The sequence below is a fragment of the Balaenoptera borealis genome (assembly GCF_965194805.1).
Source record: "Balaenoptera borealis genome assembly, contig: HAP1_SCAFFOLD_395, whole genome shotgun sequence".
NCBI lineage: Eukaryota > Metazoa > Chordata > Mammalia > Artiodactyla > Balaenopteridae > Balaenoptera > Balaenoptera borealis.
This window is the reverse complement of record NW_028123798.1, coordinates 245814-256191: the sequence shown is the minus strand read 5'-3', so window position 1 is coordinate 256191 and position 10378 is coordinate 245814.

Here is a 10378-nt window from a genome sequence, read left to right as displayed (position 1 = left end):
CCAAAATTTAAAGTATTCAAAATTTCTACTGGGACAGAATTTATGCTCAGGCTTTTTTTCCATCAGAAGATTCCCATGAACTCCTAATTTATCCCATTACCAGGTCTCTAATGTGACGACTGAGTTCATCCCCAAGAAACATACCATTGACCTGCAGATAAATGGGTCCTTCTTGAACGCTTGTTGTGTGGGTACCATTTCATGCTTTTTAAGGTCACCTTCCATGTCTGAAAAAAGAGAAAAGAAATACCTACAGTGACTTAGGGGAAGGAGAATTTTGCAGATGCTCACAAGGCTAATGTAAGTATGTGTCAAGTATTGGCTTTAACACAGAGAAAAGATGTGAAATGGAGGAATATAGCAACAATTAGATACACGATATAGAACACTGATGATGTATACTATTTTTAAGAGTAAAATGACTGAAAAATAAAATGAAGGTGGGATGTCGGGGAGATTAAGATACAGTAAATCAACAAAGGGGAGGGACAAACAAATATTGCTACATGAATAATAGTAACAGAAGGAGCACTTTCTCAGAAGCCAAGGAATGTACATAAAGTTAGATGAGTAGAGATTAATATGCTCAAAGAATTAGGACACTATTGGAGCGATATTTCTGCATTGGCCTTACAAGATGTCATAAGACTTCTTCCTCAAGGAAATCTGCAGTTGACATTACAGGTCCTGTTCTCTCACTGACCAGGCCCCTCTCCACATAGAATCCCAGGAGGCTGGAGCCCAACTTGAGCTGGGACTCTGGGAATCCTCTTTCTTCCTCCACACCTCTTCTCCTGCTACAGCTGGGAAATCACATCTACTTGTAGAGGCAAAAACTATTTGTGGAAAAATGTATGTGGATTTGGAGTCCTGCTTTGGGATCTGCGTGTGGTCTTCAGGTTCACTTCAGGAGGAAGAGCAAGCCGAACAGTAAAGAGCAGCACGGGGAAGGGCGTCCTGAGCACTGGAGGCACCACCGGCCCTTCCCCAGAGCAGAAGGACGCTGACCTTTGCTTCAGATGTTAAGGAACTGTCTGTTGATGCTTAGGTCCCAGGACTTTGAAAAACTGCAGGATCCTTTTTTCCCGCCTTTCCTCTGACTAGTGTGAATCAATTGTTTTATAGTGGATTAAACTTTATTAAAAAGGAAAATCCAATAGCATAACTCAATGCCAACCCTATGATTTGTATCTTAAAGGGACAATATCTGTTCTGTGTAACTTTGTAGGGTTAAACTCCACCAGAATTTGCACAGCAGAATGGTTTTTGGAAAATATTTAATGCATTTATTTATCCATTTAAGGCCTCCATGCAGTGAGTGCCCAGCACTGGTCTGAGTGTTAGATATGGAGCCACAAGAAAGACATACTACAGTTCTCCGAAAGTCTACTACCTTTTGACATGACAAACATGAAGTAAAAATATGAACAAGATCATTTCATCCAGGTTTTAGTAAGTGCTGTATGAGTGTATATGTGTCAGGGTGGGGAGGGGAGTGAACTCTGGGGAAGCTGTTCTGGATGATTTTTATTAAATAAGTAAATGCTGACAGTGTCACCCTCAGAGAACAGATGACTGTTGTTCTCCAGCGTCACATCCCTGTGCAGGTTCCTCTGTGTTGGTTCTGACAGGGCCTCCCTTTTCTGATGAAGTTTATAGCCACAATTGGAAGGTGGCTGATTCCTAAAAACATGCTGGATTTTCTGGTTCACGCTTCTCCATCCCCAAGTGTATCCAGAGGTGATGGTTGAGGGTGACTACACTGGGAAAAGGCAGCTGTGTGTATCAAAAGCTCAAACCCTTCTTGAGGTCAAGTCCAATATTTCTCTGGGCTGACTTGGCATATGTCTTTCAAATGCATCACAGAGATGTGCACACTCTGAATACACAATAACTTTCATAATTAAGGAATATCACATAAGTGGTTTGAAATAACCAGCACATTCTATGACAAAATGTAAGTTCTGAGTTCTGGGTTAGCAATTATAATATTTGTACTTGGGAATTAATAAATAAACCCTGTGTTCCACCAATTTTTGTTAAATCTACAGACAATACAAGGCAAGAAATATCTATGTTCTGCCACTAATCAGCTTTGATTGTGGGCAAATTATTTCCCATTTTGAACTTCACAATTTTCAGGTGTGAATAAGTTTTATAACCTCTTGAGAGAGTTGAGTGATTACATGATCTAATAGGTAAGTGCTTCTCACATAACAAAACCCAATAAATAAAAGCTATATATTATTATATGTTATTTATTATTTGTTCAGGAATACTATCATTAAAAAGTCAGAGAGCCTTGAGGCAATGTCCACCCCTCTGCATGACTGGACAAGTTTTGTACTAAACTTGGGGTCAGGAGGTGCTGCCTGTATCATCTCCACTCTCATCAGGTGTTCATCACCAGATGTGAGGACAAAGTGTGTATGATGAGTCCAGGTGCAAAAGTTCAGGTGTCCCCTTGGTTCGCATCTGCTGTGCAAGGGGAATTCTTTCCCTTGGGAAAGCAACTCAAGGCTCATGGAGTGAAGGGCTGAAACCATGCAGAATCGAGCCAGCAGCCCCTGGTGGGGATGATTGGGGCGCCTGAGTGAATGTCTAGGGGCTCCCAGGATGAGGGAACAGGCTGAGGAGCCCAGGTCTGCAGAGGCAAGTTTACACAAGGTCCCCACTTGCATCTGGGCCTGGGTGGAGCAGAGACATTTAGGGGCTGGGATGCCAGCTCCTGCCTGGAAGCTGTAGTAGGATGGGGCAGAAAAGCAGGAGGTGCAGCCCATCTTTGTTTCTGAAAACACTCATCTTTCTGGCTCCAGACACCAGGCTATAGGGAAGAGTTGATTCTTGTTGTTCAGAATTGCTTTAGCTATTCTAATTTCTTAGCCTTTCTAACTCACATTCTTTAAAAGATAAATGCATATCCTGTTGTTGGTGCTGGCTTTTTTTTTTTTTTTTAACCACACTGGAATTTCTACAAATGGCTATTTTCATTGAATAGTTCATTATCAACATCTAAGTCAGTACCTATAGATCTTCTTCATTTAAAAAAAAATCAGTAACCCAAATACAAATTGATAATAATGCATTGTGGGGATGCACTAACTAGAATTTATTTACCTAATTCCACTTAATGGCTATATTTTTGAAATACTCTGTTTTTATATTAAGTAATGCTGATATCAATATTCTTATTACACATGTAATTTGCACAAATGTTCCCCACACAGCCGTTTGTTATTTGACTTTGCTTGTGGAATATGTAAAGATCAATTTGTGGTCACGTTTACCATTCATTTCTTTGATGGCTTCTGGACTTTTTAAAGAAATGCTTCACAAGGACTCCACTATGAAATCACAAATAAAAATTATTCATACATGTTTTTACTGAGTAATCTCATGGTTTCAGTTTTTCACTCCGCACAACCGGAGTCCCCGCAAAACCCCTAAGTCCGCCACTGGGTCAGGGACCCGCCCGTGTGCTCGGGGATCCTTCGCTGCAGCCTCGCGGCGACATCTTCCCAGCTCCCTCCCCCTTTCTCTCTGCTGCCGGGGTCGCGCCGCGTCTTACCGAGCCGGGAGCTAGCTCCGAGGCGGACGACCCGGGACGAGCTCGGGTGCTTGGGCGGCCCGCGCTGCACCCTCGCCGGCCGGCGATCGGTTGTCGTCCCGGGTACGTTCTATCGGTTGCCGGGCGCTACACAGCGACCGCTTTGAGATCGTCCCTTCCCTCCGGAGCTTCGGCGACTTTGGCGACGGCTGTGACTCGGCCGCCGGGCACGAGGCAGAGTTCCGGGAGGCGGGATGCTGGCGGCGACTGTCCCGGTGGCGTTGAGGCTTGGGCGCTTCCTGCTGTAGCCAGAGATTGGCCGAGCAGATTCATGTGGTGTGAGGCCGGCCTTGCGCTTCGGGGCTGTGGTTGGGATGGTCCTGGCGGGTCTACCTGCATGCCCTGGTGCCCCTCCGCCCTCAAGACTGAGCGTGCTGGTAGGACACGGTGTCTGTGCCCGACGTCGTCCTCCACGTCCTGGTGGTCGTACTTTCTCAATGTTTCCGAGTCATCGGGAGGTGGGGAACGACACGGATGTACTCAGATGGCGCCTGCCCTTCCCCGGCCTCCCTGCTGGATACCGGACTTATTCACCAATTTTTTACGTCTCTCGCCGGAGTGGGGCCAGGGCCGGATGGGGAAACGAGGAGGCACTGGGAAGGTGACGGCGGCCCTCCCCTTCCTCCTTCCCACGGGACCATGACGCCCCCACCCACAGGCCGTCCGGCAGTGCGTCCTCGCCGCCTTGGGGGCCCGGGTCCGTCCAGGTGCCGTCGGGACAGTGGGGCTGCTCCCCGGCGGCCACTTTAGTTTCTCCAGGTTCCACGCGAAGGGGTCACGGGGCTCCGTAGATGGGATCCCCCTGCAGGTCAGGCTGCGTCTACACTGAGAGCACCCGGCGTCCAGTCTCCTGTTTGCCTCGGCGCAGCGCTTGTGTCGACATCACACGCAGGTCCCCTCACCGCGGGAAACGACACGGAGTGTCACGGGCAAGTGGGGAGTACGCTCCAGGCACGGCAGCCGTCCCACCTGGGTCTCAATGGTCGGAACCCCTAGCAAACGTTTGGTAAACGGGGCGCGGCCTGGGCCGTCCGCTGGTGGTCGGGAGGAGCCCCGAGCCCGGGCGCAATCCTGGTTGGGAGCGGTTGTCTGAGGCTCCCTCAGGGAATAAGCTCGCTCTCTGGATCCTGGGAACGGTCTCTGGACCCGCGAGCGGATACCCCGGACCGAGCAACGCGACGGATGGCGGTCTGTGTCGACCCCAGGAGTTAGGGCGGCGGCTGTACGCCTGCGCCCTTGCACGCCCCGGATTCGTCCCACTGAGCTTCGCACCAGTGGAGCTTCACCTGGTGGCTCCTGCAGCAAGGTCGACCAGATGGCTTGGCAGCGATATTGGGGACGCGAAAAATATGTATTGGGTTAATGATTTTTTATGTTTTTCTTTCACTTTAAGACTCACCACAATGTAGGCATTAATGAAATAAGAAATCCTGAGATTTTGGTAATGAAAATTACCATTGTTTTTGTTACTCAACACTAGTGTAATTATTACCATTGTTTGCAGTTAATTTTAAAAACACTGACTAAAATTTCTTTATCCACAGAGTATTTGAAGATGTTGAAAGAAGGTTTCCAGAATACAGAATTTTCTATATACGCCTGGGAGTCAGGGAACTCCTCCCTCTAATCACGAGGTCCTGCCCCACCCCCTGCAGCAAGCAACCTGGAAAGCCAGACCCAAATCTGTGCAGCAACAGATCCCAAGTGTCAGTGCTTGCTCAGTGACTGACAACATCCTCATTTTTCATCCTTTGCATTCAGAACCGAATGTAAGAAAGCCAAATATGTTGCCCGAGGCAGTCACGTGGGCTGCCCCTCTTCCTGTCCGCCGCCTCCAGCTTCCTCACATCACAACCTTCTTTTTTGCCACCAGAAAGCACTTCTGCGTGTGCTTGAGTCAGTGTAACGTGAGAGGCAGTGTCTGTGTCCCTCAGTCTGTAGCGCCAGCTCTAAACAAATAGTGCTTGTCTCGCTTGGGAGGTCTTTCCTCATGTCTACAGAGCTTAGTAGAGTGAGAGTGAGAACCAACCAATAAACAAACAACTCAGGATTATATGTATTTTTGATGTTCTTTTATAAAAATCACATTTACTCATAACGATTTTTAAGTGAGATAGATACACATAACATAAAATTCATCCTTTCATAAGTGTACAATTCAGTGATTTAGAGTCGACATAGAAAGTTGTACAACCGTCATCAGTACTAATCGAGAACATTCCATCACCTCAGAAAGAAATCCAGATCTCATTTTACAGCCACTTCTCCTTCCCCCTCCTCACCACTAGCCCTCAGCAACCCCTTGTGTGCTTTTTGTCTATGGATTTGCCTGTTGTGTATATTTTAAGTACTTGGAATTGCACAATTCTGGACATCTCTGTCTGGCTTCTCACACTTAGTGTCATGTTGTCGAGGCTCATCCATATTTTAACCTGTGGTTGATTCCTCTGTTTCACTTAAGAATTTGCCATTCTAGGGCTTCCCTGGTGGAGCAGTTGTTAAGAATCCGCCTGCCAATGCAGAGGACACATATTCGAGCCCTGGTCCGGGAAGATCCCACATGGTGCTGAGCACCTAAGCCCATGCACCACAATTACTGAGCCTGCACTCTAGAACCAGCGAGGCACAACTACCGAAGCCCACAAGCCTAGAGCCCATGCTCTGCAGTAAGAGAAGCCACCGCAATGAGAAGCCCATGCACCACAATGAAGAGTAACCCCTACTCGCCGCTACTAGAGAAAGCCTGCACACAGCAACGAAGACCCAATGCAGCCAAAAATAAATAAATAAATAAATAAATAAGAATTTGCCCTTCTAGATCATTAAGATATACACACATACACAGATACATTTTATCATTTTTTGAAATGTGAAATATACAGAATATATACATTCCATCATAACCTTTTTATGAACACAGGTCCATGGTATTACGTCATGTTTTCCTACAGATCCTCAACTTGCACCAAAGACCTACAGCTGCCACCACGCACAGCGGACATGAGCGAAGTCCTGTTGTCTTTTCTCACAACACCACAAACCACCCACACCGACCAGGACTCCACCAATGGGTGCCTCGTGCTGGCGGCCAAAGAAGAGAGCAGGGGGTGGGAACAGGGGTGACAAATAGAGAGAGAGACGGAAGGAGAGAGAGGTGGCAAAAGCCTGATCTCCCGGAACCCACAGTGCCCCAATCAAGTACAACCCACGTATCCTCAGAGTGGTGTGGCCGTCGATGATGGCATCCAGGGTGGCACACTGCCAGCCAGGCTTCACTCCCCAGTGTGCTCTGAGCCCTGGGCTCCCCAGGCTCCTGTGGGTGGGCTGCTTCTGTCACACCCTTCAGCCCTCTGTGGACCACACCCTCAGGCTGGGACTTTTGAGTTCCCAGGAGACTGTGCACACTCAGGGGGTGTGGCCAGTTGCAAAAGGTCAGGACCAGCCAAGAGCAAAGTCCTGCCCCCTATATTCCAATGCCTCCCTGACACCACCCGCCCTTCTCCTACTCACTCTTACATTCCTCTATCAACACATTCCACCATCATGTTGCAAGCTGCGGTTTTGGGGACAGCAGTGACAGGGGACAGCACGAGCTGAGCATCTCACAGTGAGATGCCAGGAACTCAGCCAGGCACCACCTCGGCCGACATAACTGTCAGATTTACCTAGAGTTACGAACAGAGGTTACAAAGGCAGTATTGACTTGATGTAGGCCATGAAGAAGGCTTAGAACTGAGGTCTGGTGACTGGTAAATCTATCAAGGAGAAACATTGAACCCCAGGTAATCATAATCAGGTTGGTTAAGGGCAAAGAAGGAGGGATGTGTCCTGGTGGAGGAGGGGTGAAAACTTCCTCTGGTTTTGCTGCCCCACTTCCCACTGCCCACGGGCTCAGACACCGGGTCACGTCCTCCTCAACACCCTGTGCTCGCATAATGTCTTCTCCTGGCTCAGGCACCACAGAAGGGCTCCTGCCTTTAAGGTTCTCAATACTGAGAGGTACAGCCATGAAATGTCTTCAAAGTGTAAACAAAATGAAATGAAAGACAACAGTCTTCCAGACTACTAAAGTGGCAGATGAGGTGATGGTGAGCTAACACCCCTCGGGCTCCTGGTCCTGGAATGAGGGAGGAAGAGGAGGAGGAAACTGACCTTTTGTGAACTTGACTTACACATGGCCTGTATTTAATCCTTTCACTATTCAGTCATTTAGCTATCATCACACATTTACGAGCTCCTCTCTGAGTCTGGTCCAATGTCCTCACAGAGTTCACAGGCTGGAGAGGTAATCAAATCATGATCACAGCCCTGGGGTGTTCCACATAGGGCCAAAGGCAGCAAGAATGGGTGGCCATCAGCATGTCTTCATGGATGAGGCAACATCTGAGCTGGGTCTCCAAGGATGAGTTCTCCTCTAGCCAAAGTGGCACTGAGCAGGAAACACACAAGATGAATGAATAAGGAATGAAGGAATAAATGGCATCCCCCTAACACTACACAAGGACGGCAGTCCACCAAGATGGTGGCTTGGGAACACAGGGTGCACTGGGGGAACAGTGGGGAGAGGCTGCCGCGTGATGCCTGCCTCACTCCCTTTATGGGCTTTGCTGACACAGTGGCCTGTGCTCTACCTGCTCAGGGAGACTTGTCTGTCCTCTGCTCTGGGATCCTGTTGCTCTTTACCAGCAATGACCACATGTGGTGACCCATGTGTATTTGTCTGCCACATGAGGGGCCTTTTCGAGGAGGGAAAATTTGGTGTGCATCCCAGGATTGAAAAGAAAGAGAGGATGGTGGGGAGTCTTGCAACAGTGGGATCATGGTGCGGGATGCTGGGTTGGGGTGGGCTGAGGCAAAAGCCATTGCTGGAGGTTGGGGGGCGCATTAATGGCTTTCCTTACCACAGGGACTTCCAAAATAAAAATGCAACTCAGTTTGGGCTGCACTGACTTTGAGAAGCTTGGCGGACCTTTGGGCAGAGACTTCTGGAAGGAGCTGTACATAGAAAATGAAAGTGTGAGAGAGTGTCAAGATCAGAACTCATGACCCAGATGAGATGGGAGGAGGTGGAGTGGAAGGAGACTGAGGACACAGAGGAAGTTCATGAACTGGGGTCATCAAGGTGGAGACCCCTCACGTTCATTCCACAGCCTCCTAACTTCTCACAGAGTGCTGGGCCCAGGGCGGCCACTCAGTAAACATGCACTGAGTTGACCCAAAGTCACCAAAATTTTCACTTTGAATCACTGGAATAGAATACGCTGAATTCAACAGATTGGTGGTGAGGCTTTTATGTCAATAAGCTTAGAAAGTGAAACGAAGAATACAAATAAAAGCAAAATGCAGACTCAAGAGAAATCTAAGAATTCACAGTAGTAACTAAGACACTCAACATGCCACGCACTGTGACCTCAGGGCCTTTGCACTTGCTATTCTCTCAGCCTGGAACACTCTGCCCTCTCCATTGCTTGCTCACTAAACACACACAGAAATTTGCTCAACTTTCCTTCCTGCCTATTTTTCTCCAAGATATATATCACCATTGGACGTTGTGTCCATTTTATTGTTTTCTATCTCCCCCACAAGTGTGTCGCCTGCATGAGAATGGGCACTCCCTCCTTTTTCATCACCCACTGCTGCACCTCAGTGTCTGGAACAGGCCTGGAACTCAGTGGGGCCTCCACGAATGTGCTCTGGGTGAGAGAGGAGTGAGTATGTAGTGGGGATAGACAGCTGGGTATAAGCGAGCACTATGCCAGATCGAGAATGAAGGGGCTCGAGGACACTCTGCTGCAGGTCTTGGTCTCTTGTTCTGCGTGTATCTCACTATTATAATAAAGAGTCAACATCAGGCCCAGGGAAAGCAGCTGCTCTGACTTGGGGAAAATCAATTATAACCCGCACCTCCCACGCTGAGGTCAGATGGTTGGACTTCAGGTCCCAGGCTCTCACCGGCATCTCCCCTCCTCCCACCATCTCCTCGCATTTCCCTGAGAAACCCCGGCTCAGGATATCCACCAATCCCTCCACTTGGTGGGGCCGGTGCTGAGCCATCAATGTTTCCAGCTCAGAAAGGGTTTAGTCTGTGCTGTGAACCTTAGAAATCTCTCTCCTCCACTCTTGGCCCATCCGAGTCTCACCTTCCCCTCGGCCACCCCCGCGCCCGGAGGGATTCTGAGTCTTTGTTCAGCACGTGAGAACCTGCACATGGCAGGCGCTGAGGCTCCTCCAGCCACCACAATGCACCTGAACCTCCATGGCGTGTCTACAGGCTGTGTGAGGAGGTGGGGTCCCCCCTGCGGGCCTCCCCCAGGCTGGGCCTGGACCTCCTTCCTCCCCAAACCAGAACCAGAACCAGGAGACTGGCCGTGCCTGTGAGTGGGGAAGGGTAGGAGGGGAGAAGAGACTCCAGTTCACTCTGATCCCGGTGAGGGGAATCAGCGGGGGAAGAGGGACAGCGGGGCGGCTTGGCCTGCTTTCTGGCCGGGAAGTAAGGCTTCTTACAAGCTGTGGCTGCACCTGCCAAAGATGTTGATGGTGACAAAGTGCTCCTGCGTCTGTAGGTGCCAGAGCCACTCACAGAGCTCTCTCAGAAACAACAGTTACAATAAACACCCGCGCTGATTGGCAACAGGGGAAGGGCTGACTGTGATCCAGGAAACTCCCCCTACCCTCCGGGGCACATTCTGACAGGGTCTCTGAAGATGCTAAAAAGGTCTGCTTTGGCTAAGAAGACACTGGAGGATTTGAACATTGTCTTCAAAGGTACAT